Consider the following 27,928-nt stretch of genomic DNA (forward strand, 5'->3'; position numbering starts at 1 on the left):
CGGGGCAGCAGGCAGTGATCTGCAGGGACATAGCTGCGACATCAAATGACTGTTTAAGGATGGATTCCTGACGTCTGTCCTGGGCATCCTTGAGTGCAGCTCCTCCTTTGACTGGAATGGTGGTACGCTTTGAAGCCGCACAGACAATGGCGTCCCCTTTGAGGAACCCCAGGAGCTCTTTGGCTGAGGTTCCAGGGGTATAGGGCTTCTAGGGCCCGTCCTTTGAAGCTGGCCTCCGGGGCATTCCATTCCAGGTCAATCAGTTGTTGTATGGCCTGCAGCATTGGGAAATGGCATGAGGCCTGACAGAGCACGACCAGAACTGGGTTCGTCTTTGGCTCCGCTGTGGAGCTTGTGCCTGGTATGGCCAGTGTCTTCAGGCTCAGAGACACAAGATCTGATAGCTCATCTTTGGAGAAGAAACGCATCATGGTTTGGTATGGTTCCGTCCCTGGAGGGATTTCCCCTTCCTCCAGGGAGTCCGGCTCTTCTTCCGAGGTGTCTGTGTCCCCAAAGGGGAGGCTTTTGTCCGGAGGAGGCATGTCGAGAGGGGGTCGAGAGGGGCCTGGAAGGTTTTGCTCTTCTGGCGAAGACTGTGGCTTTGTCACAGGTGGCACCGATTGTGCCTGGATGAAGGTTTGCAACCCTTTGAAGAATTCTACCCAAGAAAAGGACCCTGGGTCCATATTGAATCTAGCGGTGTTCCCCGAGGAGCCCATCTGGGGAGGGCCCGGTGTACTGTCATTGATGGAGCTGGATAGAGAGGTCCGGTGTACTGTCATTGGTGGAGCTGGATTCCTCTACTGGCTGAGGGGGGCCTTGCCTCGGTTCCCCCAGAGCCTCTTCGCACTGTAGGCACAGGGCAGAGGCTGCTTTGTGTTGTGCAGCTCTCAAGTGGCAGGTTGAGCAGAGGGCTTGTCCCTTGGCTTTCTTGGCCGGTGGTGCCATGATTTGTGCGCAACCATGCATGTGCCTGGAGGCTTATTTGTGCGTTCCGGGTGCGCCGATGCTGTGTGTGCGAGATGCAGAAGATGTGCGTGCAGGCCTTAGGGAGATGCGTTCGCCGCTGTGCGCACAGGTTTGTTTGTGTACCCGGCACCATTGAACATGCCACTGTGCGCCTGGCACCGTTGTGTGCATCGCTGTGCGCATGTCCCGGATGCACGCACCACTGTACGCACAATTAGTTTGTACGCCCGGCACGCTGCTGTGCGCACAGCTCAGGTGTGCGAATAATATGGCGACCAAGGGGGAAATGGCGCCGACAACCACGTGGGCAAGATGGCGACCCCTCCAGATGGTCTCCATGGGGAAGGACCCTCGCACCGGATCGGGGCCTAGCCTGGACAGGGCTGCTCAACCCAATGGAACAGACGCCGGGTGGCAATCTGTGTGGCTCACTGAGCCTCAGAGACCGGAGACTTAAAGTTTTCTACCTTACCTTGTCTCGGTGTTTCCCGGTCTTGTGCCGGGCGGTCTCCGGCTGCGGGGGGAGAGGGGAATACCTTCACCGCCGCGCTCAATATTGCACCCGCTACCTCTCAGCCACTCCCGTTCCTGGGGGCTAAGTCCACGACGGGAACTGGACTGAGGCTTACCTCTGAGGGATCTCGGAAATCACCTCAGGAATTCTCGACTGGGGGAGGGACCCTTAGGTATCACCACAGGAGAGCGGGGCTCGTCTTGTAGAGGGAAGATTTTTTTCTTTCTTTGGTTTGGATTTTCTAACGCTGTGCAAGCGTGTGTAGAGTCCCAAACTGCTAAGGAGACGGAGAAATACTGAAGAGCGGTGCTTCCTGCACAGGTATATGTAGGCTGACTTGAAATCTGACTCCGTCTCCAACTGTTATCAGGAGTACACTATACCCATTAGTCCTATGTCCATCTGCTACACGCTAGGAAATTTTGTGTTTGCGTTTTGTAAATGTTTACTTGATGAAGAAATATGGATGATGTAATCCAAAAATTTTCTTATTTCTTTTTTCATTGTAATATGTATCAATAAACGTTATAAAGTATAAATTTAAAAAAAAAAAAAAGAACCACTGCTTTATAGACCCCAGATTTCACTGGATTGTCTGATCTTCAAGGGGTAGGAGTAGGGACTGGATGGCATGGTGCCTAGGGTTGGTAAAATCCTAACTGTATCACAGGGGGCACAAGACTGGGTAGGAACTGTGTTGAGTGGAAGAGGGAAGAAGAGATCCCTGAAGAGGCTGCAGGTGATGTGCTAGCGAAGCCAGTATTTTTCCTAGCATGGGGGTGGGTCCCTCCAGTTTCAGTTTTCACATAGAGCGCCATTTGGCTTGAAACCAGCTCTGATTATTATTAGCAAAATTATTATTAATGTAATTAATTCCCTTCCTCTCATACAATACTGAGGGACCCCCTAGCCAGATAGGTTTTCAGGATATCCACTAACTTCCTGAAAACTCGATTAGCTGGAGGTCCCCTAGACAGATTTGGAGACCAGTACACTAGAATATTCTATGCTTATTTCGGGTTTTCTTCAAATCTGTTATTGATTTTTTATCCACCTGCTCCATTAAGAGGCTGTTCTTCCTCGCATCCATCACCCTTTATGTGAATAAATATTTCCTGATGTTACTCCTGAATGTACCCCCCCCCCCCCTTGGAATCTCGCAATGAAATGCTGTATTAATCAGCCACAGTTGTAAAATTTATTCTGAAAAACAATCTTTTACTATACAAGTACATTCTTTTCCGTGTACAGTCGTAGGAAGAATTTCAAATTGACCGTACTTCCCATCTATCCAACCCGTTGCCCTGGACACTTGAATGCAGTAATCAGACATCATAGATTAACAAATTGAATCTATGTAATTCGTATGTTGCTGTTTTACTTTTACTACAAAAAAAGAAAAAGACGCTAGATGCAATATTCTTTGATAAAGTTCTGTATTTGATATTTCTGTAGCTTGAAATTTCAAAATAATGCAATGTGCAAAAACATATATATATATATATAACGGTTTGGACTTTAAGTCCAAACTGTTATCGCCACCCACCCACTCCTTTCCTAACTCAGAAATGGAAAAATGATGCTTTGATCGTGTTGGTAGAACGTGGCTGCAAAGAACTCAAGCACGCGCCTTCTTTCCCCTGCTCTATAAACTGCGCGCGAGCTCTTCGCCTCAACTCTTCCCCAAGGTATCTGCGCGCATGCCTGAGGGGGGAGAGAGGAGCTTGGGTTCGAATCAGGGAGGCCGTTGGTTGCTGGCTCGACCCAGAGAAGATGAGGCTGAGGCTCTGGTTCTATGCCCTCTGCGGTGCCTTTCTCTTACTAATTCACAGCCCAGCAGCAGCAGTAGAAGGCTTTGCAAACCTCTTACCAGATATTGAAGGTAAGCCCAGAAGTGCGGGGAAGGCACTGACTGATGGCTTCTTGCGAGCAGGGCTGCGTTGACTAACGAGCATTTAGAATCAGCACATCTCGAGTCTCTAATGGGGGTCACGCCGACGACGAACTTGTACAGATGCGGTGGAAGCCCATAATAGTTTCCAGATGGCCAGGTTATCTGGAAAAGGCTGACGAGTCCTGGTTTCATCTCCATTGTATGCACTGGGGATAAAACCAGAAATACTATGACCTGGCTCTGATAACCTGAAGCCAGCTGGTAACACTACAAATTGGGACCCTTCTAGCAGGATCTGCAGTATGTAAATATAGCTTATTATCAGTAGCCATTATGGGCAGTCTGGAACCCAGAGCTGATTGAAAGTTCAAGAACAAGTGCTGGGACCTTAGATTTGAAAAAAGGTCAAAGAGTTTAAGTGAAGTTGTTTTGCTGAAGTTTGTCATCAGGCCTTATCAGAGATGGAATGAAATGCAGATAATTTGGATTGGTGGTGTGTTTCATGTAGGACCGGCGCAGAGGTATTAGGTGCACTAGGCAGCCTATGTTGTTGCACTATCCCCCCAACCCACAATTTGCGTATTGTGCTGTTTGGCTACTGGTGGGATGAGCTCCTCTAGTAGCCAGGGGCCTGGCACCTCCTTTCAAGGTATTGTGTTGTAGGCAACTGCCTGATGGAAGCACCAGGCCTGGTTTTATGTTGTGCAAACTGATATAGCTGTGCCGACATGAATAACAAAAAATCAATTCTGCATTTTGTTACAGTGGCACGGGCAATGAGCTTTAACACTCTTTGAACTCTCCAGTTGGAAAGGCATGAAACAAATGTAACCTTTTTTTGGGAGTGGTGATTCCCTTCAGGGTACACACACAGTTTATACTCTTCGGGGCTGCTGTGGCTAGCTGATTCCATCCTAAGCTCGGCTCCTGGGGGGATTCTTTTAATGGAGGGAGAACATGGTGTATGGCCCAGACAGTGGTGGGTGAACCTGTGTATTTGAAGCTTGGGTATTTCCTGGAGGGAAATCCCTTGTGTGTCGGGGAAGACTATAGTGATAGGGGTATACTACCGTCCACCTGGTCAAGATGGTGAGATGGACAATGAAATGCTAAGAGAAATTAGGGAAGCTAACCAAATTGGTAGTGCAGTAATAATGGGAGACTTCAATTACCCCAATATAGACTGGGTAAATGTATCATCGGGTCACGCTAGAGAGATAAAGTTCCTGGATGGAATAAATGATAGCTTTATGGAGCAATTGGTTCAGGAACCGACGAGAGAGGGAGCAATTTTAGATCTAATTCTCAGTGGAGCACAGGACTTGGTGAGAGAGGTAACGGTGGTGGGGCCGCTTGGCAATAGTGATCATAATATGATCAAATTTGATTTAATGACTGGAAAAGGAACAGTGTGCAAATCCAAGGCTCTCGTGCTAAACTTTCAAAAGGGAAACTTTGATAAAATGAGAAAAATTGTTAGAAAAAAACTGAAAGGAGCAGCTATAAAAGTAAAAAATGTCCAAGAGGCATGGTCATTATTAAAAAATACCATTCTAGAAGCACAGTCCAGATGTGTTCCACACATTAAGAAAGGTGGAAAGAAGGCAAAACAATTACCAGCATGGTTAAAAGGGGAGGTGAAAGAAGCTATTTTAGCCAAAAGATCTTCATTCAAAAATTGGAAAAAGGATCCAACAGAAGAAAATAGGGTAAAGTATAAACATTGGCAAGTTAAATGTAAGACATTGATAAGACAGGCTAAGAGAGAATTTGAAAAGAAGTTGGCTGAAGAGGCAAAAACTCACAGTAAAAACTTTTTTAAATATATCCGACGCAGAAAGCCTGTGAGGGATTCAGTTGGACCGTTAGATGATCGAGGGGTTAAAGGGGCACTTAGAGAAGATAAGGCCATCGCGGAAAGATTAAATGATTTCTTTGCTTCGGTGTTTACTGAAGAGGATGTTGGGGAGGTACCCGTAATGGAGAAGGTTTTCATGGGTAATGATTCAGATGGACTGAATCAAATCATGGTGAACCTAGAATATGTGGTAGGCCTGATTGACAAACTGAAGAGTAGTAAATCACCTGGACCGGATGGCATACACCCCAGAGTTCTGAAGGAACTAAAAAATGAAATTTCAGACCTATTAGTAAAAATTTGTAACTTATCATTAAAATCATCCATTGTACCTGAAGACTGGAGGATAGCAAATGTAACCCCAATATTTAAAAAGGGCTCCAGGGGCGATCCGGGAAACTACAGACCGGTTAGCCTGACTTCAGTGCCAGGAAAAATAGTGGAAAGTGTTCTAAACATCAAAATCATAGAACATATAGAAAGACATGATTTAATGGAACAAAGTCAGCATGGCTTTACCCAGGGCAAGTCTTGCCTCACAAATCTGCTTCACTTTTTTGAAGGAGTTAATAAACATGTGGATAAAGGTGAACCGGTAGATATAGTATACTTGGATTTTCAGAAGGCGTTTGACAAAGTTCCTCATGAGAGGCTTCTAGGAAAAGTAAAAAGTCATGGGATAGGTGGCGATGTCCTTTCGTGGATTGCAAACTGGCTAAAAGACAGGAAACAGAGAGTAGGATTAAATGGGCAATTTTCTCACTGGAAGGGAGTGGACAGTGGAGTGCCTCAGGGATCTGTATTGGGACCCTTACTTTTCAATATATTTATAAATGACCTGGAAAGAAATACGATGAGTGACATAATCAAATTTGCAGATGACACAAAATTGTTCAGAGTAGTTAAATCACAAGCAGATTGTGATAAATTGCAGGAAGACCTTGTGAGACTGGAAAAGTGGGCATCCAAATGGCAGATGAAATTTAATGTGGATAAGTGCAAGGTGATGCATATAGGGAAAAATAACCCATGCTATAATTACACAATGTTGGGTTCCATATTAGGTGCTACAACCCAAGAAAGAGATCTAGGTGTCATAGTGGATAACACATTGAAATCGTCGGTACAGTGTGCTGCGGCAGTCAAAAAAGCAAACAGAATGTTGGGAATTATTAGAAAGGGAATGGTGAATAAAACGGAAAATGTCATAATGCCTCTGTATTGCTCCATGGTGAGACCGCACCTTGAATACTGTGTACAATTCTGGTCGCCGCATCTCAAAAAAGTTATAATTGCGATGGATAGGGTACAGAGAAGGGCTACCAAAATGATAAGGGGAATGGAACAACTCTCCTATGAGGAAAGACTAAAGAGGTTAGGACTTTTCAGCTTGGAGAAGAGACGACTGAGGGGGGATACGATAGAGGTGTTTAAAATCATGAGAGGTCTAGAACGGGTAGATGTGAATCGGTTATTTACTCTTTCGGATAGTAGAAAGACTAGGGGGCACTCCATGAAGTTAGCATGTGGCACATTTAAAACTAATCGGAGAAAGTTCTTTTTTACTCAACACACAATTAGACTCTGGAATTTGTTGCCGGAGGATGTGGTTAGTGCAGTTAGTATAGCTGTGTTTAAAAAAGGATTGGATAAGTTCTTGGAGGAGAAGTCTATTACCTGCTATTAAGTTCACTTAGAGAATAGCCACTGCCATTAGCAATGGTTACATGGAATAGACTTAGTTTTTGGGTACTTGCCAGGTTCTTATGGCCTGGATTGGCCACTGTTGGAAACAGGATGCTGGGCTTGATGGACCCTTGGTCTGACCCAGTATGGCATTTTCTTATGTTCTTATGAAAGCCAGGCAGGACCAGGTACTGGGCATTTGTAAGCGGTGGTCAAATGGAGGTATATTATGCTATAGAATACACACAGTCTTATAAAAGCAGAACTTAGTTTACTAAATATGGTAAAAATTGATAGAAAATTGTATAATCAGCAAAGATAAACAATATGAAAGTGAATATTAATAAGTAAACAGCATCACAGTAAGCATTACATAGATTAATCAAGGCACATAGTCATTGCAATAACAAAGATAGAAATAAAGAAAAGTCTATACAGGAAATACTTTCCAAATAGGTCTTACTTTTCTATGAGATGATAGATCCGTGAAAATAAAAGACTGTACAAGCTCAGGGTTCCAAGAACCAGCTACTCACTCTTTGTACATGGGCCATCTAAAGAACACTGTCACTTGTAGACTCTTATATTCTTACTTTGGCTTTAATTCAAGGTCTGCAAGTTAGGTATTTTGATTTACACTCGTAGCTCTGATAGTATTTATTATTAGGCTATGTTTAATTAAAGAAGCTGGTAGAGATGTGAATCGTGTGCCAGATCGTCTTAACGATCAGATTCGGCTGGGGAGGGGTTGGGGCGAAATCTGATCGTTAAGATATGTGAATAGGAATCGTTTCCGATTCCAATTCACATCGCTCATTTTTTTTTTAGGGAGGCCCGCACTGCTAAAAAAAACAAAAACCCACCCGACCCTTTAAATCGACCCCCCCAAAACCTTTTAAAGTTACCTGGTGGTCCAGGGGGGGCCTCGGGGAGAGGAGAGATCCAGGGGGGCCTCGGGGAGAGATTTCCCGTTCCCAGGCATCAGCTGTTCTAAAAAAAAAAATGGTGCCGATGCCCCTTTGCCCTTAACATGTGATAGGGTATCCGTGCCATTGGCCGGCCCCTGTCACATGGTAGGAGCACTGGATGGCCGGCGCCATCTTTAAAGATGGCGCCGGCCATCGTTACTCATCAGCCCCTATTATATAGTAGGGGGTATATAGTATAATAGGGGCTGATGAGTAAAGATGGTCGGCGCCATCTTTAAAGATGGCGCCGGCCATCCAGTGCTCCTACCATGTGATAGGGACCGGCCAATGGCACGGATACCCTGTCACATGGGGGGGTCGATTTAAAGGGTCGGGTGGGTTTTTTTTTTTTTAGCGGCGCGGGCCTCCCTAAAAAAAAATTTGCGATGGGTGGGGGAGGCTAAGAGGGGGGGGTCGATTTAAAGGGTTGGGTGGGGTTTTTTTTTTTATCAGGCCATCGGCGCTATTTTAATTAGTGGCAGCCAAAATGGCGCCGATGGCCCGAGAGCGGGAGATCGCGCCGGGACCCCCCCCACTGGACCTCCAGGTAACTTAACATTTTGGGGGGGTTCGGGAGGGTGGGGGAGGGTAAAGAATTGGTTTTAAAGGGTCGGGGTGGGTTTAGGGGTTGTTTTGGTGTGCCGGTTTTCCCGCCCTCCCCCAAATAATTCCCGTGCCCTATTTAACGATACAATACAAATGCCCCTGACAATAAATCGGGGGCATTTGTATTGTATCGTGCACTCTAACGATTTAGGACGATTTTAAAATTATCTGACGATAATTTTAATCGTTCAAAAATGATTCACATCCCTAGAAGCTGGTACTACCTCACTAAGCACTGGCCTTACCTCTTAGGAAAAGAAATGTGTTCTTGGCTCTTATCTCAGTGCCTGTTACTGAGCAAACTTAGGCCTGGATTTTAAAAGGCCTACCCACGCCGGCCCTATTTTAAAAAGGCCAGGCCACGCGAGTAAGTCCCGGGACTTTGGAAAAGGGGATGGGGTGGGGTGGGGTCAGAGGCTCCTGGCACAGCGGCCATTTGTTGTTGTGCTGGGAGATTGTGTGCTGGCAGGCGCAAAAGATAGGACAAAGTTCGGGGGGATAGGTGTCTAGGATAGGGCTAGGGGGCGGGTGGGAGGGAAAGGGGAAGGGAGGTTAGTTTAGAGGGTTGGTAAGTTCCCTCCCAGGCCGCTCCAAAATTGGAGCGGCCTGGGAGGGAACAGGGGAAGGCTGCGGGTGTCTGTGCGCACAAGTTGCACTAATGTGCACCCCCTTGCGCGTTCCTGCCCCCGATTTTATAACATGGGCGCACCGGGGCGCCCATGTTATAAAATTGGGCATCCATGTGTGTGTGCTGGGTAGTGCGCGCACATGGACACCCGCACATACTTTTTTAAAATTTACACCTTAAGAGTTTACAGCAGTATCATGTTTAAAAATGTCTTAACAATTCTTATGCTGTGTGTGTATATATATATATAGAGAGAGAGAGATCCACATTTATTTATTTATTTGTTTGTTTGTTTACTTATTTAGATATTTTATATACCATCATTCCATGTGTAGATTACAGTGGTTTACAAAGTGACATTTATCAGTTAGTGGTGATTGTTTTTTGATCTACTATCAACCCCAACTTTGCATATGGTTCTCCTCCAGGAAACTGACTGCCTATAATTATTTTAATACATTGTTAAATAATTTTACTGATTAGTTAAAGGCAAATTAAAGTCCATCTTTGAATAAGTGTGTAGTTACAGTTGATTTTATCCCAGGACAAGCAGGATGATAGTCCTCACATATGGGTGACATCATCAGATGGAGCCCTGGTATGGAAAACCTCTGTCAAAAGTTTCTGTAAACTTGGCTGGCACACTGAGCCTACTGAGCATGCCCAGCATGCCATGATATTCTCAGCCACAGGGGTCTTCCTTCAGTCTTCTTTTTTCCGCTCTGCCAGTTAGCTCAGCGGTTAGGAGCTCTGTGAGAAATCTTAACACTTTTTCCTTACGGAAAGATTTAAACTTTTACTTCAAAAACACTTTTCTCTGCATGGGTCTCCCTCCGCGTGCGTTTATTCGACGTTAGGTGAGTACTATGCCCTATTTTTTCGGTCAGTTCCTGTCACCTTTCTGGATGCCAACCAACTGCTGCCTTCCCTCTCCCTATTTTTTCAGTTAGCTACATATAGCCTGCAAGTGTCCCTCTGTGACACTCTGCTTGGTTATTAGCGCTAGTGGGACAGGGACATCACGGTTTCCGTTGCTGCCAGGGCCCCTGTAGATTCAGGTCCTTCGATTTCCTCGGTACCCTCACGCAGTTGATGCCCTATCGCTACCATCAGTACCCCCTTCACACCGCCCCGGATTCTAGATGCCATCATTAGCCCTCCCCTCGCGGTACCTTGATGCCATCTTCCTTCCATAGTTTCTATCAGTGCTGTCCATGTTTTTCATCCATGGCACTGATTTTTTTCTTGGGTTCCATCGGTGTCATCACTGCCCGGATGGATGCCATCAACACACACCCTTGTCTCGTCGCTGCCATCCATACTCGGGTTGATGCCACCGTCTCCCAGGGTCATTTCATCGATGCCATCCTTTATTTTATGGATGCCATTGGTGCCCAGGACTTTTCCATCGATGGGCATCGATGCCAGATTGATTCCATCGATGGGCATCGATGGCAGGGTCCATGCCAACATAGATTCCCTCTGTGCCCATGTCCGTGGCATGGATGCCATGCATACCATTGCTGCCCGAGTCGATCCAATCGATACCGTCAATGTCCGTGGTCCATACCGTCCATGCCCGTGGCCATGCCACCGATGCCATCACCGCCCACCTTCATACATCGATGCCCTCAACGCCCATGTCGGTTCCATCGGTGTCTTCGACGTTCCTATCAATGCAGTCATCAACTCTGTCGATGCCGGCATCATTTTTCGATACCAGCGATGTTTTTTCGACTATTCGATGCCACATCGTTCCCATAGATACCTAAGCCGATGCTGTCATTGCTCCGTCACTGTCATCATTGCTCTGGCCGCGAGGCCGCTTCGGCCGCCATCGACACCATCAATACCGACATAGCACCGCCACGTAATGCCCTCACCTGCACACAGTGCACCATGCTTTGGGTTCATATTAAAACCCCATATTAGCCTATGACACTACATAGTACCAGGAGCAGAGCAGGCACGCTGACAGTCCGTCATGAATCACCATCCAAGACAGCGAGGGCTTCCATCTCGGCGCTGGGGAAAGACCGGGTCGACCACCTGGCATGCATCGTCACCGACACTGTGACCGTCCGCCACCAACGCCATCCAGCACATCTGTGCTATCCTTCTCCATGCTGGACAATGCTCGGGCCGAGCAACATCACCACTGCCATCGGCACTGATCCGCACAGTTTTGGCAATCCTTACTGCTTCAGAAACACTGGATCGAGGTCCGAAGAATTCTGCACTGGCGTGACAACACATCGAGCCGCTGTGACGAGGATCGGGATCACGAGCTCGTTAATCAACTCATCTGTTCCCAAGCATGCCCCACCGTCATCGGTGCGGGATTGTGGCCCTCCACCAATTACGGTGTAAGCGTCACCCACGCCCAGCCTGTCTCCTCTATACCTGGTATGGTGGTGCAGGTATACAGAGTTAAGTCTGATGTTTACGTCCACAGGCTACTCCGGAAATCCACGGAGCTAGCAATCTTCACTGGCTCGTCCTTCGGCGATCCACATCGAATGGTAAGTACCCGCTTCTGCGGCATTCCCATTGACATGTGTTCTCTAATTCGAGCCACGTTGTTCGAAAAGTTCTAGGTCATGTACCGTCCAAGAACCGTATTAGTGTCACATATCTCTATGCCAGCCACAATACCAGGAAAACCTCTCTATCATTTCTCTGGGATTGCATCAGGCCCCCCCCCCCCCTTTTTCAGCAACGAGGCTCTGTACCTCTGTACTGATTAATGCTCTGGCTTCTGGTTCCTGCTTCAGAACCAAAGCTCCAGGTGCATTCGCTGATCTGCTAAACACGAGAACTAGCAAATACTGCCTCAAGTGCAAGTCCACCTCGACCCCTGACATCAGGCTCGATGTCTCCTTGTACAGCACACAGAAATGCGGGTAAGACTTTACCGCTCACACTCCCGTGGGAAGTTACATGATATCCAGATTACATCAGCCCCTCCAGTTGGACACCTCCTGGTCTCCCAGCTGGCCGGATATCAGAGCAGCCACCCCACCTTGTACCAAGGTTTCCGGTACACTTCCCCAGACGCTACAAAGCGCAGAGTGGGGAAGGGTGGGGGGGAGATTTGGGGAGTTTTAATTACAATATTCTTTCTTTCAACAGAAAGTAGTTACTCTCCGCCCATCCTGGACCTCAGAAATACTAACTTTCTTCAGAAGGCACAGGTAAAATGGTATCTCTCAATACCATGCTTCCATATCGCAGTAAGTACATTACCTCTAATCTCCACGTCTTTCCTTGCATAGACAGCTGCATAACGTCATTCCACGCAAGGAGCTCTCACTTCTTCATGCTCACTATACATTTACTAACTGGGATTACTGTCACTGCCATAAATCCCTTATACAACACTTCTGGACACCACAGTCATAATGACCTTCCTGTCTAGCATACACGCAGACCTTCTAATAAATTCTTACATGTCCCTAAGCGCTTTTTTCCATAACCTCAGCCCCTCAATTCTTCATTGTCGGGCCTTGGGGTTTTTCTACTATGCATTTTTCCTCATAGATCCAAAACTGCTATGGGTTAGATTCAGTGATATTGCATTATCGGTGGGTCTAAGCTGTTCAACCGCTTTTGTCCCTTATCCATATTGCAGATCTAAAACCAAAACCTAGTCTGATCCTGCTCATGCTCGCATTTACTCAGGGTTGTAAGTTTGACCTAAAAACTTCTCAATCCAATATGCGTCTACTCCGTTCCGGGCACGGTTTCACATAAACTTCCTGGGTCTTATAACTCATGGCTACACCCTTGTGCCTTCCAATACTGCCTCTGCAACAAATCTTGTGCATACAGACAGACAGCATAGGGACAATGTGTTTTCCAACACACAACCACGCACAACATCTTAGCTGCGCAGCTCTACCCTTGGCCTTTGCTCACTCAATGCATCCTATGGCCAATTATCGAAGACATTTACTGAATGCACTAGCAGACCTTCTACATATAGGTGTCCATCCTCTCGAATGGTCTCCGACTACATGTGTAGCGAGAGAAATCTACTAGCGCTGAGGTCAACTGAACTTGCCCTCTGTGTCCGAATTGAACCATACTGTACACAGGTTCTACTCCCTACACGTTTCTAATGCGTTCCCTTAGACGTCTTTCTTCCATCAAGGGCCTCTTAAATGTGTCTCTTCCGCTGCCTCTCATAGCCAGCACTCCTCTACTGCTGAACCAGGACGGGGTTTACTGTTCCTCAGACCCACGTCCTGGCCGACACCAGTATGCTTCCCATACTTCATAGCCAAAACTCTCGTGAAGCTACAACAGGACAGAGGAACAATGATCCTCATAGCCCCGTACTGGCCTCGACAAGTATGGTTTCCCATACTCCTCAACTTCTCAATCAGAGAACCAATTCGCCTGGGCACAGCCCCCATTCTCATAATTCAGAATCAGGGCAAGTTGCGTCATCCCAACCTGACAACTCTTGCCCTGACAACTTGGATGTTGAAATTCTGCAACCATTTAATCTTTCAACACAAGTCTCTAAAGTTCTCGTAGCTTCACGAAAGCCTTCCACATGTAAATCTTACCACTTTAAGAGGACTAGATTTACCAAGTGGTGCACATAAAAAGGTTTGATCTTTTCTCTTGCCCCACTCCTTCTTTTCTAGATTAACTATGCCACCTTTCAGATTCTGGTCTCCAGACATCCTCTGTAAGGGTATACCTAAGTGCCATAGCGGCATACCACAAGGGAATAGGGGAGGCGCCAATAACAGCGCAACCCCTACTGAGTAGGTTTATGAGAGGCTTACTTCACCTTAAGCCTCCCATTCGACCACCGGTCACCGACTGGGACCTAACTATAGTACTGACGAGACTCATACGGTCACCGTTTGAGCCTCTACATTCCTGTGATAAAAAATTTCTTACATGGAAAGTAATTTTCTTAGTAGCCATTACATCGGCTAGGAGGGTCAGTGAGTTGCAAGCTCTCGTCACATACTCACTCTATATGAGGTTCCTGCATGACAGAGTAGTCCGCACTCACCCAAAATTCCTACCAAAACTAGTAACGGATTTTCACAGCAATCAGTCAATAGTCTTGCCTACTATCTTTACAAGACCTCACTCTCAACAGGGAGAGAGTGTCCTACACACATTAGACTGTAAATGTGCACTAGCCTTTTACCTGAACCGTGCGGCGCTCAATAGGATATCCACCCAACTCTTTTTGTTTCTTTTGACAAAAAATAAACCAGGAGTTGTGGTAGGAAAACAGACTCTCTCCAAATGGCTAGCAGACTGTATTGAATTATGTTATGAAAAAGCAAACATTCTTCTCCAGGGGCGAGTAAAAGCACATTCAGTAAGGGCTATATCTACATAAGTAGCACACTCGTTAAGTGCCCATTCTCGACATATGTAAAGCTGCAACATGGAGTTCCCTTCACACCTTGGCAGCTCATTATTGTTTGGACATAGAAGGACGACAAGGTTCAACCTTTGGACAATCTGCCTTAAAGAACTTATTTCCAGTATAACGCCAACTCCTTCTACATTCATCCTGCTGTGATTTCAGGCTGCCTCAGTTTTTCCAGCAGTACACCTGTTGTGCTTCTTGCACCATTTGTATGCTGCTGGTAGACTATAAAAATGACTCGGCCTGTAGCTTGCTAATCACCCATATGTGAGGACTATCATCCTGCTTGTCCTGGGATAAAGCAAAATTGCTTACCTTGTAATAGGTGTTATCCCAGCACAGCAGGATGTAGTGCTCACAGAACCCACCCGCCACCCCGTGGAGTTGGGTCCGATACGTTTTATTATTATTATTATTATTATTATTATTATTATTTTATTTTTTGGCTTACGCAAATGCTACAAAGAAGACTGAAGGGAGACCCATGTGGCTGAGAATATCATGGCATGCTCAGTAGACTCGGTGTGCCAGCCAAAAGTTTATAGAAACTTTTGACAGAAGTTTTCCGTACCAGGGCTCCATCTGATGATGTCACCCATATGTGTATGTGAGGACTACATCCTGCTATCCTGGGATAACACCTATTACAAGGTAAGCAATTTTGCTTTATCACAGATAGGGTGTTTACTCTGGAAGGTGTCCTTTCCTTAAGTAAACTGGTTTTAAGTATCCCTTGATGATGTAAAATGAGCACTAAAAGCTCTCCCGGTGGCTTAACTGGGATTCCCATATCAGGGGTCCCCTTTTAGCATAGCAAAAATCCATCTTGCCTGATGCTCCAGTAAATTCCCAAACACACAACTTTGTATCCTGGTCCCATGATTGTGGAGATCCGGATGGGGTCTCCATAATCTTAATTGATTCTTTTAGTTGTCCATAAAGGGTGACTCCTCAGGTTGAAAAGTCTGAGGTCAGGAACCTGCTGATCTGGCCAGGCTCCCAGTGAGGAGGAGTGGCTTAAGGAAAACCTTCTCATAACAAAAAATGAAATAATCTCTTAGCATGAATACCAGTTTAGGAAGATTTAGACTGTCACAGGTGCTTGCCATATTCATGGAGTGAATGGGCTCACTGGTCTTCAGCCCCTGTCCTCTTGAGTCCAGTCAGCAAGGATGACCCTTCCCAAAGGGGCAGAGTTAAACACAGTCCCCTCCAAATTGGATCCTTCAAGCTTCTCACACAGCCAAGGCTGTCACAGGTGCTTGCTTCATTCAGGGGGTGAATGGGCTCACTGATCTTCAGTCTTGGAATGCAAGATCCAAATGGATTCAGGCCATAATTACCTCTACTGAAACTAAATACCTAGGATGCACTGGCAGGTTGTGCATAGTGAACCCCTCTCCAAAAAAGGAAACTAATGAGACAGGGAGGCCTCACTAGGAAAGGATGAAAATCTACATCTTTCCTGTGCTGTATCTGCTCTGATCTGATTCTAACTACACCTTAAAATGTAAAATGCTTGGTTATAAAGGCCTGAGCAACCAATCCTAGCTCTCTTAGGTGGGAGGAGGGCAAAGGGGGATAGATAGTGCAATAGTTATTACTTCTCTAGAAATGGAACTAGGCCATACAGTGACTGACTGAGGGGTGCAGTCACACAAATAAATAATAATTACCAAAACTGTCACTAAGTTTTATAGATCAAATAAGGCCATAGAGAGACTTAGAGATTTTTACATAGAAAAATTATGATCAAAGGCCCAAACCAGGTAATTTAAATCATTGTTTCTGGGAAGCCTTGCCGTGAAAGAGCCGCCCGAGAGGAGTGAGGGTGGCTCTTTCACAGCCTGGGAGACTGAGAAGTGACTTCTACCCCCCCTGACGTCATCCGGGAGAGACCGCGGTGACAATTTAAATCTCGTCGCAGCGCCAGGTCAGTGGAAGCCTTACCGTGAAAGAGCCGCCCGAGAGGAGTGAGGGCGCAAGGGACTGAGCCTGGGAGACTGACTTCCGCCCCCCTGACATCATCCGGGAGAGACCGCTGCGACTATTTAAATCTCGTCGCAGCGGTGCGCAGCTGCCCGCGCGCAGCCAAAGCTGCACGCCAAAGGGGCGCGCCTCTGGGGGAGAATTTGTAGAGAGCATTTCTTCATCTAAACGGATGGGGAAAAACCAAAAGATGAAGATTGCGGCTTCCACACCTGTATCAAAGGATGTAAAGGGCCCAATGCATCTTGTGAGAAGGGTGAGTCAGACTTTGAGGGAAGTCATTTCTGATATCTCCTTTTCGTCAGGGGCGACAGCTAGTCCCGCCCATGACCAGCTATCCAATGTACTTCAGTCTGTGATGGGGTTAGTAATATAATGACTACCCCAAACTTGATGGATTTAAGAACTATCAAGGAGAGAGAGAATAAACCATCAGCCCAGGCCCTCTCTGCTATTGAGCAGGCTGGAAGTAAAATAGCAGGGAGTGTAATTGACCTGCCAATATTATCAGAATCTGAAATGATTGAACCTGATAATATTACTCTCCTTGATGTATGGAAAGCTGTTTAAGAAGATGGAGAGGAATTTATCTCTATCTATGGCACAATCCACAAATTTCTTCGATGAGACCAAGGAAATGCTGAAGGATCATGGAAGGCATATTGAATGTATGGAACAGGCAGGTGCAGCCTCATTAGCACAAATTACATTACTAAAGTCAAATGGAGCCACTTTTATTAAAGATACTCTGATAATATACAAGCAAATAGAAGGACTGGAAAGCAGTTTAAGAAGTAAAAATTTACGGTTTTTGAACTTCCCTATTACAAGGCACAGGAATTGTTTAAGAAATTTTGGGTATATCTAATGATCTGTTAATTTCTAAGAGATATTATATATCAAATATGAAAAGAGTGGGGGTAGCACCTGAAGGGGGAATGGATGTACTATCTGTTGAAAGTCCAAACTTAACATCTTTCTTGGAGGCATCAGTAGACGATATTCAAACAAGAGCCACTTTGATTGTGGCTTTTGGTTTAGAGCAAGAAAAAAATTTGGTAATGCAGAGATACTTTAAAAATAAAGTTTTCAGCTTCTGTGGCCAATTAGTTCAAGCATTTCCAAACGTCTCTAGGGCCACGCAATCAAGAAGAAAACAATTTCTTACAATGAGACAGAGGGTTGTCTCCTTGGGAGCCACCTTCTTTCTCAAATTTCCCTGTAAATGCCTTGTTGTATATCAAAAGAATAAGTTTCTTTCTTGATCCTGCACACCTAGAAGTTTTTCTTTCAGATAAGGGTGGATGAAGGTCTTGTTACAGCTCTCATTGGATAAAGTATCTGGTTAAATAGATATATGACTCTAAGTGTTCAAAATTGATTGAATATTTCCTAAATGTATCTTCTGAGTGGCTTCTCAGTTTAAGGACTTAAAAAGGTAATACATAAAGGTAATTTTCTTTTTCCTTTTATATGTATGCTTAAAAACTTTGGTAATGTATTCCAAAATTTATCTGTTTTTCTTTCTCATTGTAAATGTATTAAGAAATCTAATAAAATATATATTAAAAAAAATCATTGTTTCTCCAATCAGTATGCCTTCTGAAATGATCAGGTGTGCCATGGAAAAGTCACCACTGCCTGATGCTCAGATCCAGGCCAGCACCTGGGCTCTACTCTCAGTATCTCACAGCAAGAGACACCAATGGCGACTCTAAATTCTAAACATAGAAAAATAGAAGTGACGGCAGAAGAAGACCAAAAGGCCCATCCAGTCTGCCCAGCAAGCTTTCACACCTATTTGTTTTCATAATCTGTTACTCTGACCGCTGAGGTCAGGGCCCTTATTGGTAACTTTTTAGTTCCAGTTCTCTTCCACCCCCACCATCGAAGCAGACAGCAGTGCTGGAGCTGCATCTAAGTGAAGTATCTAGCTAATTGGTTTGGGGTAGTAACCGTCGTAATAAGCAAGCTACTCCCGTTTGTTTACCCTGCATGTGCAATTCAGCCATTGTTGGTTGTCTGAATAATTTCCTCTTTACTTAATTCCCTCTGTTGCTGAAGCAGTGAGCTGCACTGGATACTTATTCCAAGTCAAGTATCATGCTTAATTGATTTGGGGTAGTAGCCACCGTAACAAGCAAGCTATACCCATGCTTATTTGTTTACCCAGACTATGTAATTTATTCCTTGTTGGTTGATGCTGATATAAATCATCTTTTCTTCATTCTCTCTGCCGTTGAAGCAGAGAGCTATGCTGGATGTGCATTGAAAGTGAAGTATCAGGCTTATTTGATTTGGGGTAGTAACCGCCGTAACAAGCCAGCTACTCCCCTGCTTTTTTGTGGATGCAAATCCTTTTTTCCACATTTCCTCTTGCCGTTGAAGCATAGAGCAATATTGGAGTCTCATTAAATGTGTGTATGTTTATTGAATAAGGATATTAATCTCCAGGTAGTAGCCGTCATTCCCGCAAGCAAGCCACCCCTTGCCTCTTCTCTTCATTCACATTCTCTAGACTTTATGGATCCACAGTGTTTATCCCACGCCCCTTTGAAATCCTTCACAGTTTTGGTCTTCACCACTTCCTCCGGAAGGGCATTCCAGGCATCCACCACCCTCTCCGTGAAGAAATACTTCCTGACATTGGTTCTGAGTCTTCCTCCCTGGAGTTTTAAATCGTGACCCCTGGGTCTGCTGATTTTTTTGCAATGGAAAAGGTTTGTCATTGTCTTTGGATCATTAAAACCTTTCAAGTATCTGAAAGTTTGAATCATATCACCCCTGCTCCTCCTTTCCTCCAGGGTGTACATATTTAGATTCTTCAATCTCTCCTCATAAGTCATTCTATGAAGACCTTTCACCTTTTTGGTCACCCTTCTCTGGACCGCCTCCATCCTGTCTCTGTCCCTTCGGAGATTCGGTCTCCAGAACTGAACACAGTACTCCAGGTGAGGCCTCACCAAGGACCTGTACAAGGGGATAATCACTTCTCTTTTCTTACTCGATATTCCTCTCTCTATGCAGCCCAGCATTCTTCTGGCTTTAGCTATCGCCTTGTCACATTGTTTTGCCAACTTCAGATCATTAGAGACTATCACCCCAAGGTCTCTCTCCTGCTCCGTACATATCAGCCCTTCCTTGATCCAATTCCTTAGTTACCCAGTCAAAAAAAGTCAATCAGATTTGTCTGACAGGATCTTCCCCCTGGTGAATCCATGCTGCCTCTGGTCCAGCAATTCTCGCGACTGTAGATAGTTCACTATTCTTTCTTTCAACAGTGATTCCATTACTTTTCCCACCACCAAGGTGAGGCTGACCGGTCTGTAGTTACCAGCTTCTTCTCTGTTCCCACTCTTGTGAAGCGGGACCACCACCGCTCTTCTCCAATCACTCGGCACCACTCCCGTTTCTAGGGATCTATTGAACAGGTCACACAGCGGACCCGCCAGCACATCTCTAAGCTCCCTCAGTATCCTGGGATGAACCTCATCAGGCCCCATGGCTTTGTCCACTTTCAGTTTCCCCAGCTCTTCCCATACATTCTCTACTGTAAATGAAGTTACATCTACTCCATTCCCCTCCAGTTTCTTGTTAACTAGCGACAGTCCTTCTCCAGGGTCCTCTTTAGTGAACACTGAACTGAAATATTTGTTTAATATTTCTGCCATTTACTTCGTCTCTCTCCACCCATTGATTCTTTTCATCTTTCAATTTCATTATACCACTTTGGACTTTTCTCCTTTCACTGATGTATCTGAAAAATGTTTTGTCACCTCTCTTTACCTCTTTGGCAATCCTTTCTTCTGCTTGACTTTTTGCCATCTTGATTACTTTCTTAATCTCCCTCAGTTCTACCAGATATTCTTCCTTGTGCTCCTCCCTTTGGGATCTTTTATATTTCTTGAACACTGTTCTTTTAGCCTTTATTTTGTCAGCCACCTCCTTTGAGATCCAGATAGGTTTCATTTTGCTTTTGCTTTTCTTTTCTAACATATAGATTAGTTGCTTTGATAATTGCTCCTTTTAGATTGGTCCACTGTTGATCCACATCTCTCTCGTTCTCCCAGCCTTTTAGTTCTTCCTCCAGGTACTTCCCCATTTCATCATAGTCCGTGTTTTTGAACTGCAAACTCGGGTCTTTGTGCTTCTTTTCCATATCCTTTTTGTGATATTAAACCAAACTGTTTGATCACTGCTGCTGAGGTGGGCACCCACCTGGACATCTGAGACATTATCTCCATTAGTGAGCACTAAGTCAAGTATAGCTCCTTCTCTCGTGGGTTCCATTACCATTTGTTTGAACAAAGCTACTTGCAGGGCATCCACTATTTCTCTACTGTTATTAGATTCTGCAGATGGGATTCTCCAGTCTACATCCGGCATATTAAAGTCTCCAATGATCACCACTTCTCCCTTCTTTCCTATCTTTTGGATGTCTTCAATCAGATCTCTGTCCAGTTCTTCCTTTTTGTTTGGAGGCCTGTAAACCACTCCAATAAAAATTGGATGCCCCATCTTTTTTTAGGTCGGCCCATAGCGCTTCTTCATTGCCCCATCTTCCTTGCAGCTCAGATGCTTGGATATTGTTTCTGACATAAAGAGCCACTCCTTCCTCTTTCCTATCCTCTCTGTCCTTCCTTAACAAGTTATAGCCTGGTATTGCAGTAGCCCAGTCATGAGATTCCGTAAACCACGTTTCTGTGACAGCAACAACGTCCAAGTTTGCCTCCACCATTAGGGCTTGCAAATCTGGGATTTTATTGCCCAAACTACGAGCATTTGTGCTCATAGCTTTCCAGCTTTCTTTGTTCAGTTTACTGCTGTTCCTGGACTCTTTTTGTGACCTCTTTATTTGAGTTTTGTTATCCACTTTTCCCTTTGCATTTGTGCAAGGGGAAAGATTAGTGCCTTTTGATTGAGTCATCCATCTCAGTGAGCTCTTTTCTTTGGTTTCTGATCTGGAATTTCTGTAAGCATTGGGATTCTTTTCTCTTTTCAGATAACACTTCAATCTTTTTTTCAAGAATTTCTTCAGTATTTAGTACAGAGAAGGAATTTTGTACTTGTTGCACTTGATACAGTGTGTGTCTCTGGATCACAGGTCTAATTCTTCCAGAGCCCACTGTAGTACTGTTTTTTTGAGTTCCTTAATGTCCTGTGTGAGTGGGGGAGTAGAGTTGTGGGATGCACAGCTGTCAATAACAGGTGTCTGTGGGTCACAGGTCTTTTTCCTGAGCCCACAGTAAATCTCTTTTTCCTTGACTTTTGGTTATTCTGTGGTAATGGGTAATTAATTCCTGAATAATGTAAAGTGGCTGGGACTTACTTTATTGAAGCTAATTCAGCTTTAACTTCAGCCAGTTCCTTTTCCAAGGTAGAGAGTTGTAAACAAATGGGGCAAGCCTTAAGTTTCTATATGATTACCCTCAATATAAAGGCTCCACAGCAGTTGCATTGTATAGTCCTCATTTTTTTTGTAAATTTGATGGATAACACTTAAGAAATTACCAAATTACCAGCCTATAAAGGTGAGAAATTATGTATGCAGGCAGATTATATCAGAAACAAAACCCCAGGGGTGGGTGGGTAGTGGGGCAGGGTGGAAGGGAGTCAGTTACCCTTGGTCAAGGGTTGCTCTCAGGACCCTGTATCTGCTATTGCATTTGACAATATCCTACCACAGATTGGCTTACTATGTTAAACTTTCTTACGTAGCTGGACACAAGAAGCTTTAGTATCTCCTGTGTTCTGGCTGAGCAAGCCCTCAAATGATCTAATTGCCCCCTGCTGGTTCTGTGAGTCTGCTGCCCAAGCTGCTTACAGCAAGGCTATTTCAGTAATGCTTTCAGTTTTTGCTTTAAAACTCACTCCACATCAATTTTTGGCCCCAATGTTTATATTTAGACAAACAGTGATTTTTAATAACAGCTATATGTAGTTAAAGATAAAGATTAAAGTGTAGAATGATTATAGAGACAGGAGTATCTCAACAGGAATTTTTTTTTTTGTCTTGAAATAATTAACCCACAGCAAAATTAATATACAAACTCAATAACTAAAAGCAGAGAGAGAGAGTTTTTTCTGACAATGTGTATAATCATGCATGCCTCCTTTTCCTAGCTACAGCATGAGCCCTGGAATGTGGTAATTTGCAAATATGCAGGACATAGATAGCCAGGTCTTGCTTTGTGTGGTATACACAATGCATAGGGTAGCTTTCTCTTCCCCTTCCTGAGCCGTTTCTGCCTCTGTTCTTTTCTCAGACTGAGTGAGACAGGGAGAATATGTACCGAGCACTAAATATGACTCCTTCTGAGTGTTTTTGGAGCAGCAGCAACAGTGGAGAAGATTTGGCAGTCCCATGTGGCAGCCAAGGTAATTAACTGAGGTGCTGCACTTGTATGTAGAGGGACCTGACCCATTGCAATGAGTTCATGTGTATCTCCACCCCTGATCTCCCTTAATTAAAAAAATTTGGAAGACAGCCTGATGGGACTTTTAGTAATTCCCTAGCTTCTTTTGATCATATAACTCCTCTTTGTGTCCGCATTGTCTGTCCCAGGGAGGTTGGTGTGCCACACAACATTTTTGATAATGTAGGCTGCCTTGGGCTTGAAAAGGTTGGGAAATACTGATTTAGATGCTACACCTAATTAACCTTCTGAGAGACAACAGAATCATTTAAATTATGGATATCCTATTAAGTCTAAAGGATGAACCCAACCCGCTCTGGGTGTCCATATGGTGGGCATGATTGTTTCTCAAGTGATTTTGCATTTCCTCTGCACTCAGGCAGGCCAATCCCCACAAGTGAGTTGTGCACTTCTGTTAGCAATCGGAGATGGAGTAAATGCTGATGTCACAGACACATAGTCCTACTCTGACATTAGCCTGCCATATTCTCCATCTCCAGCAGATGGTGGACATACTTTTCCCTACTGGGTATTGCTTGTAGTGAAAAAAAAAAAAAAAAAGGAAAATTGAGAAGAAAGAAGTTTGATAGCACCGCTTGAACTCCTGAGTTGATACTGGTGGGTTCCTCCCGTCTGTTGAGTGCCTTAGTCCAGCAGCCTTTTCAGACGAAGACTTTAAAAAAAAAAAAAAAGGCAAAGAGGTTGAAGGATGAGGGACTCTTGACAGTGAAGGCTTTATCTCTGTTCCCTCCCCCCCCCCCCCCCCCCCCCCCCTGTTTTCAGAGACCCGGTTGTGCTTTCAGCCCAAGAATGCTGAACTCAGGTAAAAAAAAAAGTAAAATAAAAAAAATAAAGAGAAAAAGTAGGGAGGTCTTATTTCCCTTTGCCTTTCTTACTGGGTTTTCTGCCCTTGGCGTGAATGTGGTTAGCGCCTTTCCCTTCTTCCCTCTCATGTCTATGGGGTGTTTGGTGAGGTGCGGAGATGGTGCAGACTTGGCGGGATGATCAGCTTTTGGCTAGGCATCGCTCCCAAGCTTGGTTTTGTTGAGTCACATGGTAGGCCATGGTGGCGTTTTTGCATGCTTCCGTGTGCGCCCTCTTGCATGGCGGTGTAGTGACGTCAACGAGCACGTGAATGCCTCCTTGAATGCATAGTTGAACGCCTTCTTGAGGTGTAGCGCGCTTTGGCTTTGTGAGATTGGATCCGGTGGCAAGGGAAAAGTTGCAGTTCCTGAAGGTGGATGTGCTGGTGTGTTCTGTGACCAAGCGGATCACCATTACAGTGGAAGGAGGAGCAGCTTTAAAGGATGCTCAGCATAGGAGAATTGAAGCTATCCTTTGAGGCCATGGCAATAAATTCGCAAATTGCCTCTTGTTGCTCCCTGGTGGCTCTGGCTAGTCTATATCTCTCTCAGGAGACTGATGGAGTGGGGTCGAATAGCAGATTGGTGATGGAGCCGGGAGCTGCCTTCTTAACTGATGCGGCCTGTGACCTTGTTTGCACTGCTGCCAGAGTGGTGGCTTCCGTGACAGCGGCTAGGTGTTAGCTGTGGCTGTGAAATTGGACAGCGGGCACAATTTCAAAATCCAATCTCACAAGGTTACCTTTTAAGGGTTCTCTCTTATTTGGCAATGAGTTGGAGAAAATGGCAAATAGAGGGAATCCCAGGTCCCTTGTTTGCCAGAGGTTAATAAACTGGCATCGCATCTTTTTGGGGCAAGGGGCCGTGCTGGTGACTATAGGCATTTTTGTCGCTATAGGGAAACGATTATGCAGTGGTCTCTACCTTTTCAGTAAGTCTCAGTCCTTTCGGACCAGAAAGCCTCGGAAGAATGCGGGCTCCAGGAGTGTAGCACCTAGATCTTCATAGTGAAGGTGTGTGGAGTCACCTACTGGGGCAGGAGATAGGCGGGCGTCTATCTCGCATTTATCAGAGGTGGGTCTGGAACAAATTAGAGCAATGGGTCCTGGAAGCAGTAAGAGAAGGCTATGTTCTAGAGTTTCTTTGCATTCCTCTGGATGCTTTTATGGTCTTTTCCTGCAAGTCCTTGCAGAAGAGATGGCAGTGGAGACAATCTTAAGGAAGCTGATGGATTTAAAGGCTGTTATGCCTGTTCCTGAATTGCAAGAAAATATGGGCTATTAATTTTTTCGTATCCAAAAAGGAGTCCTTTTCAGCCCATCCTAGATCTCAAGAGTCAATCGATATTTGAGGGTGACTCATTTTCATATGGAAACTTTGAGTTCCGTAATAATAGCAGTGCAGTCAGGGGAATTTCTCACATCTCCGGATCTAATGGAGGTATATCTGCATATTTCCATTTGCTGAAAACATCTGTTCCTCCGGTTTGCCATTCTGGGACGTCATTAGTTTCAGGCCCTGTCCTTTGGGCTGGCCGCTGCACCCAGGACCCAGCTCTGCCACCTAGTGGTATGGAGGATGTACCCAGACAGCATGGCTAATTCATCTACTATCTACGGAAAACATCGTTTACATAGAAATGACGGCAGAAGAAGACCAAACGGTCCATCCAGTCTTCCCAGCAAGTTTTGCACCTTTTTTTTTTCTCATACTTATGTTACTCTTGGCTCTTAGTAACCTTTTGGTTCTATTTCCCTTCCACCCCCATCATTAATGAGAGAGCAGTGTTGGAACTGCATCTAAGTGAAATATCTAGCCCAATTAGTTAGGGTAGCAACCACCGCAATAAGCAAGCCACGCCCACCCAGACTAAATATTTCAGTCCTTGTTGAAGCAGAGAGCTATGCTGGATATGCATTGAAAGTGAAGTATCAGGCTTATTTGGTTTGGGGTAGTAGCCGCCGCCGTAACAAGCAAGCTACTCCCCACATTTTTGTGAATGCAAATCATTTTTTCCACATTTCCTCTTGCCTTTGAAGCTTAGATCAATGTTGGAGTCACATTAGCCATGTGTATGTTTATTGAATAAGGGTATTATTTCCAGGTAGTAGCCGTCTTTCCCGCGAGCCACCCACTCTTCATTCACATCCTCTAGACTTTATGAATCCACAGTGTTTATCCCATGCCCCTTTGAAGTCCTTCACAGTTCTGGTCTTCACCACTTCCTCTGGAAGGGCATTCCAGGCATCCACCACACTCTCCGGTGGTGGATGCCTGGAATGCTCTTCCAGGCATCAGAAGGCGTTTGACAAAGTTCCTCATGAGAGGCTTCTAGGAAAAGTAAAAAGTCATGGGTTAGGTGGCGATGTCCTTTCGTGGATTGCAAACTGGCTAAAAGACAGGAAACAGAGAGTAGGATTAAATGAACAATTTTCTCAGTGGAAGGGAGTGGACAGTAGAGTGCCTCAGGGATCTGTATTGGGACCCTTACTTTTCAATATATTTATAAATGATCTGGAAAGAAATACGAAGAGTGAGATAATCAAATTTGCAGATGACACAAAATTGTTCAGAGTAGTTAAATCACAAGCAGATTGTGATAAATTGCAGGAAGACCTTGTGAGACTGGAAAATTGGGCATCCAAATGGCAGATGAAATTTAATGTGGATAAGTGAAATTTAATGTGGATGCATATAGGGAAAAATAACCCATGCTATAATTACACAATGTTGGGTTCCATATTAGGTGCTACAACCCAAGAAAGAGATTTAGGTGTCATAGTGGATAACACATTGAAATCGTCAGTTCAGTGTGCTGCGGCAGTCAAAAAAGCAAACAATGTTGGGAATTATTAGAAAGGGAATGGTGAATAAAACAGAAAATGTCATAATGTCTCTGTATCGCTCTATGGTGAGACCGCACCTTGAATACTGTGTACAATTCTGGTTGCCGCATCTCAAAAAAGATATAATTGCGATGGAGAAGGTACAGAGAAGGGCTACCAAAATGATAAGGGGAATGGAACAGCTCCCCTATGAGGAAAGACCAAAGAGGATAGGACTTTTCAGCTTGGAGAAGAGACGGCTGAGGGGGGATATGAGAGAGGTGTTTAAAATCATGAGAGGTCTAGAACGGGTAGCTGTGAATCGGTTATTTACTCTTTCGGATAGTAGAAAGACTAGGGGCACTCCATGAAGTTAGCATGGGGCACATTTAAAACCAATCGGAGAAAGTTCTTTTTTACTCAGCATACAATTAAACTCTGGAATTTGTTGCCAGAGGATGTGGTTAGTTCAGTTAGTATAGCTGTTTTAAAAAAGGATTGGATAAGTTCTTGGAGGAGAAGTCCATTACCTGCTATTAAGTTCACTATTAAGAATAGCCACTGCCATTAGCAATGCTAACATGGAATAGACTTAGTTTTTGGGTACTTGCCAGGTTCTTATGGCCTGGATTGGCCACTGTTGGAAACAGGATGCTGGGCTTGATGGACCCTTGGTCTGACCCAGTATGGCATTTTCTTATGTTCCGTGAAGAAATATTTCCTGACATTGGTTCTGAGTCTTCCTCCCTGGAGCTTCAAATCGTGACCCCTGGTTCTGCTGATTTTTTTTCCGACGGAAAAGGTTTGTCGTTGTCTTTGGATCATTAAAACCTTTCAAGAATCTGAAAGTCTGTATCATATCACCTCTGCTCCTCCTTTCCTCCAGAGTGTACATATTTAGATTTTTCGATCTCTCCTCATAAGTCATTCGATGAAGACCATCCACCTTTTTGGTCGCCCTTCTCTGGACCGCCTCCATCTTGTCTCTGTCTCTTTGGAGATATGGTCTCCAGAACTGAACACAGTACTCCAGGTGAGGCCTCACCAAGGACCTGTACAAGGGGATAATCACTTCCCTTTTCTTACTTGATATTCCTCTCTCTATGCAGCCCAGCATTCTTCTGGCTTTAGCTACCGCCTTGTCACATTGTTTCTCCGACTTCAGATCATTAGACACTATCACCCCAATGTCTCTCTCCTGCTCCGTGCACATCAGCCTTTCTCCCTTCATCGAATACAGTTCATTCGGATTTCCACTCCCCATATGCATGACTCTGCACTTCTTGGCATTGAATCTCAGCTGCC

General features: G+C 44.8%; 1 long non-coding RNA gene across 1 annotated transcript in view; it reads left to right on the forward strand.

The window, feature by feature from the left end:
- Positions 1-3,177: 3,177 nt before the first annotated feature.
- Positions 3,178-27,928, forward strand: part of LOC115087597 — a 104,580-nt gene continuing 79,829 nt past the window's right edge. Inside the window, exon 1 of the long non-coding RNA XR_003855553.1 lies at positions 3,178-3,365. This is a non-coding gene — a long non-coding RNA (uncharacterized LOC115087597). The remainder of the gene's footprint in view (positions 3,366-27,928) is intronic.

The sequence above is a fragment of the Rhinatrema bivittatum genome, chromosome 3 (genome assembly GCF_901001135.1).
Source record: "Rhinatrema bivittatum chromosome 3, aRhiBiv1.1, whole genome shotgun sequence".
Classification (NCBI taxonomy): Eukaryota; Metazoa; Chordata; class Amphibia; order Gymnophiona; family Rhinatrematidae; genus Rhinatrema; species Rhinatrema bivittatum.